Below are 6444 nucleotides of genomic sequence, written 5' to 3'. Positions count from 1 at the left end.
AAGTCGTTTGTGAAAGTATTTGTATGGGGTGTAGCAATGTATGGAAGTGAAACATGGACAATAAACAGTTTGGACAGGAAGAGAATAGAAGCTTTCGAAATGTGGTGCTACAGAAGAATGCTGAAGATTAGATGGGTAGATCACATAACTAATGAGGAGGTATTGAATAGAATTGGGGAGAAGAGGAGATTGTGGCACAACTTGACGAGAAGAAGGGACCGGATGGCAGGACATGTTCTGAGGCATCAAGGGATCACAAATTTAGCATTGGAGGGCAGTGTGGGGGGTAAAAATCATAGAGGGAGACCAAGAGATGAATACACTAAGCAGATTCAGAAAGATGTAGGTTGTAGTAGGTACTGGGAGATGATGAAACTTGCACAGGATAGGGTAGCGTGGAGAGCTGCATCAAACCAGTCTCTGGACTGAAGACCACAACAACAACAACAACATGAAATTTGTTCTGACTCAGCATCCGGGATTTCCATTGTACGTTGGAATGACAACAATGTCGTTACTGTAGCCACCAACTTTGACAGAGTGCAACCACTACGGTCTGTAGCAAGATTTTCCAGGGAACAAAAGAAAGGGATTAGCGTACTTCAACCTAACTTATTACACTCCTACAATACCCATATGGGAGGCATAGATCGAACTGACCAAAATGAATCCCTATATAGATGCTCTATAAGAGGGAAAAAGTGGAATTTCCCGATCATTGCACATTTTATAGACATTGCAGAGCAAAATGCCTGGGATCTTTACGAGCACAACGAATAACCCATAGATCATGACATTTCGTCGTCGAATTGTCACTGCAATTCTTGAAAGTAACACAAGAGTCGCTACCAGCAGAGGACGTCCTAGTAAGAGGGCAAAACTAGATTCAAGATTTGATGGAAGAGAATATTATGTTGCTGAATTACCAACAGACGAGATAACAAAAAAGAAGAAACTACTACTAAGTGCGTAAATTGTGACGAACCACTTCATGTTTGTTGCTTTTTGTCTTATCATAATAGTGCATAATATGTGTGTATAGGTTATTTGTATTTATTAGCTGTTTTAGCCCATAATTCAAATTTATTTATGTTTATTTGAAAGTATAAAAACCAAAACAAGTTAATTGTGCAATGTCATATACTTTAAAAACATGTTCCTTTATTGTCCTGACGTCCTTCTGGAAGGACGCACATTTTTGGAAATACTAAATAAAAATAAATACTGAAAATTGTTTTTACTTTCCTCCTTACTACCTTGTGAATGAATGTAGATGAGATATAAATCAGTTTTGAAAAACAAATAATTTAGGACTATCTGGGTTAAGTAGATAGAACAGTGTGTACGTGGACTGGGAAGTTTTTCATCCAGGAGAAAACTGGGAATTTTTTTTAGAATTCCGTGAATTTTTCATTAGTTTAGTCTTCAGTTTTTTTTTTTTAAATTTTGACTGATAAGAGCTGATAAACAGCAAAATGGGAGACAAGCATTGAAGACTATGAAATATTTCACAACAATGAACTGCTGCCGATGACCGTGACATCACAACTGTTTACATTAAGTTCGTTTGAGCCGTTGCCAGTAGGGTCACGCGCATGCCCGGTTGAGTTGGGTATGGGCAGAGCCTTTCCCCACTAACGGCTGCTGGAAGTATGGCTGTTGCCTGTATCAGCAGTAGTAACAAGTAGCCAAATGCTACCGGGAAAAATTTTTCTCGCGGTCAAAGCTACCAGATTCGCGCATGCTCAGAGCAGTCTGGATTGTAGTGGGGAGTTCCCACGTGAGCCGTGTTTACGTTTAGCGATTTTGCTCTTTTCTCCTCGTTTATAGCTGTCATGTCAAATGAAAACAAAATGAATATTTGTGGCTGGAGCTGTCAACTGAATTAAAGTACATTTACATAATTACAGAAGGCTAAAATATGTTATTAGTTTGTTTTCCGATTCATTAATTGCCTTGCAAAGTGATGCTGTTTTTGTGGGTTTGCTAAAGAAATGCAACATTTATTAATCTTATCTGCAGAGGTAGTCAATTTATTAGAAACTAAATGTTTTATTCCACACTATTGGCTAGTTTCAACTGTCCCATGAATTTCAAGTGCACATTTTTCATCTTCTGCCACGTGTTTCATTATGCCATACCTAATTCAACATTTCGCGGGAAAATATTGTGAATGACGTTTTGAAAGGCGTTGCTTTCAAAGTAAATTTATTTTCATGCAAGATGAATTATACTACTTCTGAGAATGTGCAATGAATTTCTTAAATTACAGAACTTTTGACTCTCACTTAAAACTGAACACATTGAGGACCAGCCACATTAAAGAATTTCGAGCCCAGAAGACCAGACATTGCCATTATTTAAAATTTTACAGGCACAGTTGTGTGGTGCATCTTAAAGTGTAACACATACAAAAAGACCAATATTATAGTTGAGAGCTTAGCTTTTCTTGTAGCTACACTAGGGTCATTAATTTAAACCATTAACTTTTCCTATTTGTGTGTTAATGCTACTTAACAGTGATGGCTGACTACATCACGTGTCATATGCTCTGAATATCTGCTGTCATTGGCTGGTGAGATCACATGACATGAGCTATGATTGTCTTACAAAAACGCATTTCAATGCTTCCGAAATTAACGTGCTGGGTTTCGTGGAATTCGAATCTGTACTTTCGTAATACGAATATAAAAATATGCAGCGTAAATGTTACTGCACATCAAGGTTTTCAAGACTAATTTTGTTGTCTGAAGTGCCGGGAAGTTTCACACTGGTGTATGAAACCTTTACCATTCGAAGGACTGATATTTTTACAGCTCCGAGGGAAAGTATACTGTCACCTATCAAGGAAAAAGTGTATTTTCACGTGGGAAATTGCCTTTTTTAACCAGGAAATCCGGGAACTTTTTTTCCTTGTCCGCTTGTACACACTGTAGAATCGTTTTTCATCAGGATCTCTGACGTCATAATATCCGAGCTTCTCTTGGAGGATGGTATGAACAACACAGACACATACTTCTTACACAATATGATTGGTCTTAGACCCCTCCCCCAAATAATTGCTTCGATTCATGGTGATGGAAGACATTTTGATTGTCAGTAGTTAGGTATCAACGGGAGGAGAAGTGATAACATAAAATTCTTAGCAGCAGGTTGGTGTACCAATCTCCTCATTTACATCCATAACATCTCCTGAGCATCTCATAAAGCGAGGGCATGTGACACTATTCAGTGTACCATCCACTGGATGAGGACATTAAGCTCGGTCGATCCCGATGGTGCTACTTCAGAGGAGTAAGCTATGAGCTAACATCAGGTTTTGGGTTCTCACTTTGCTTATAATCAACACCACCACCAACTCATTTAGCAACACATTTACAGTTGACACATCTTCCAGAATGGTATGAACATTTCACCAGGCTGTTAGTCAGACAGAATCTGTAATCCCAAACTAAGAGCTCATTCTGCAGAGTTATGGACATCTAACTGGTGACCTCTGCTGATTAATATAGTCTGTCAGACATTACACTGCTGAGGACAATTCCTTTTTAATTTCATCTTCAAGCATTTTGTATGCTTTTGATGTTAATAGTTCGTACAAACTGAATAATATGTAATGATACATATAATAATAATAATGATAATAATAAAGAAATCAATTAAATCATGTAGATTTGCATACAAACATACAAGTTAAGGTTTTAGAACTTCTTTTGCACAGTCAAAAATATCCCTCTACAGCAAAAGAAAGCCTTTTAAAGCAAGTTTTGTTGAACATTCCTGAAGGTTTTAAATGGGATAGTGTGTTCTTCTGGTGGCAGTGCATTGAACAGTTTTACTCAAATGTACGTTTAGCTATTGTGAGTCTTATTCGGTCTTGTAATGCTTTGGTCAAACTTTTCTTTGTGACATGTATTGTGACAATGGACTGATTGTTTTAATTTGTAGCTCTCTTGATTTTATTGTGTGTAGTCTGGGCAACTATAGTAAATATAAATAACTATTATCTTCGGTCTATCATAATGCCCAGCAGCCTACAGGATATGTTGATTTTCAAAACACTCGCTACACATCTGATAGTCTTTTTCTGCCACATAAAAACTCTTTTTGCCCCAGTGGAGCTCGCCCAACGCAGTATGCATATTTTTTCAATCACACATGCTCTTATGTAACAGGTATATAACTCTTGGTAATTTAGTGCATACAGAATCCGTATGGAGATTCCAAGTTAATTTGTACACATACAATTTGCTGTTGGTTTTGCATAAACAAAAATTACATTTTCAGTTTTATTACAGTTGATTACTGTTTTTAAAACAAATACTCAAAATACTTAGGTCAGCTCTGCTTTGTTCCTTTAGGTCCTCTATGTCATTTCATTTGCAGTAAAAGTTGTATCATCAGCATACAGAACTGATTTCCGTGGCATGATTCTAGGTAGGTCATATTATACATTATAAACATCATAATTATGTCCCAGCTCAGAACCTTGAGGCACACCTCTTGAAACATCTAGCAACCCAGAGCACATATCTTTACAGTGTACCTTCTGTGTCCTACTGTCAAGATACATTTCGGTAAGAGTGAGTGTTGGATCTTGATTGCCATAGCACCTATGTTTATCCATTAGGATCCGATGACTCGAGTCAAATGCATTGCTCAGTAGGGCATCAACAGATGATTTTGCTTCAAAGGCACTGAGTACTGTTGAAACATTTTCAACAGCTTTCAGTGTAGATGAATTTTCGCAGAAGCCTTATACTGAGTTTTCCCTTGCAGGTGAAGTGTATATAAATTTGTTGACACATGCAATCTTACACTATTTTTGAAAGTATTGGTTCAAGAGAAATGGGATAGTATTTATCAACACATGAATTGTCTCCTTTTTTATATACAAGGACAACTGACTGCTATCTTTAAGCAGGCTGGAAAAGAGCAACTCACAAAAATCTAATTTACTGGTATACAATTTGTTTGCAGTATGTTGTTCGCCATCTTGTTAACAACAAAATTTGACAGACCATACAAGTCTTCTGATTCTGAGTTGCTGAATTGTGCTATAGCTACTGCAAATGTCAGTGACAGCAACTTGTGCCTGCTTGAATGTAGACGTTTCAGGTTTGTTGCACAGCATGAATAACTTTGTTGCTTCTAGATGTTTATTAATGCCTGATTTATAGACATCGCTTTTTAAGCTGGGTTCCTTTGTAAAAGGAATTAATAAAGAAATTATTCATTTCATCATGTGTGATATTAGTAGCAGTATCAAAAGTGATTCTGTTAGTATTTCCCAGTTCCGACTTGATAACTTTCCAAGCCAGTGGTGGATACAGATGGGGGTGTGCGCGCCCCTATTTGCGGGGCCACCCGTGCCTCTCCTGCCAGTTAGCCCGCATGCTATTTGTTTGTTTCTTTCATCAGTTGACTCAAATGAATCGAGTTGTTGTACTTTCCAATGCAGCACGCATGTTCATGTCATCGAATTTTATACATTTCTATCTGGCACATAGATAGCTAATACACACCTACGAGAAAAGTCGTAGACATTCTAGCGATCTTGATATGTTATTCTGTCTGGCATTTGTTTCAGAAAAGTCACGAATATTCTACTGTTTTCTTATACAGAGAACCTTCAATATGTAGCATTATAAATACAGACTATTCGCTGAGTAGGAAGCTAGTTTATATTCAGAAGCAGAAATATTAAGACTGAATAAGAAAACGTCCAAGTGCAAGTGTGAAGATTAGTCAAGAGTGAGTGTGATCAGTTGATTAAGAAGTATTAAGTCTCAAGTGACTTGATTGTTTTTTTAATACAGTAAAAGTAAAGGCAGCTCAAGATATATTTAGTGCCCCCTCCTTGAGGTTTTTCTGTACCTGTCAGTGGTCCAAGCAGCCTTACATTTGTTTTGTGATTGCTGAATACAGTTGTCATGTGCCATTCATTTCTGCTTTATAATTTCTGATCTGTACCTCTTCTTTAGATGAAGGCACTGAAGTCCATATTCTTCACTGTTTTTTGATCCGTTACTCAGAATGACAATCTGTATTCTTAATTTCTTGAGGTCAGGTGTGAACCATCAAAGTAAAGTTGTCTAATTACTTTTGCTTGTTTTCCGTTGTCTATGTATCAAAAAGTACAGCTAAGAGAATGGTGGAACAAAAAGTATTTATTTTACTCTATCAGGTTCTTAGATGCTAGATTGACAAAACTGCCAAAGATTCATCAACATTTGTGAATAGAGACGGGAAGCTGAACTATTCTATCACACACAACTGTAATTTGAAAGTAGTGATACGCATATCATAAACAATTCTAAAGTATATGCATCATACACATTGCTCTGTGGGATTTTTTTTATCATTAGTTTTAACCTTGTCCCTTCATGATCTGATAGATTTGTAGTATTTAAAATCCCTTTGTCACACACATTTCTTTCTATA

This window comes from Schistocerca nitens, chromosome 6 (assembly GCF_023898315.1).
Source record: "Schistocerca nitens isolate TAMUIC-IGC-003100 chromosome 6, iqSchNite1.1, whole genome shotgun sequence".
Lineage (NCBI taxonomy): Eukaryota > Metazoa > Arthropoda > Insecta > Orthoptera > Acrididae > Schistocerca > Schistocerca nitens.
This window is presented reverse-complemented; position numbering follows the sequence as displayed.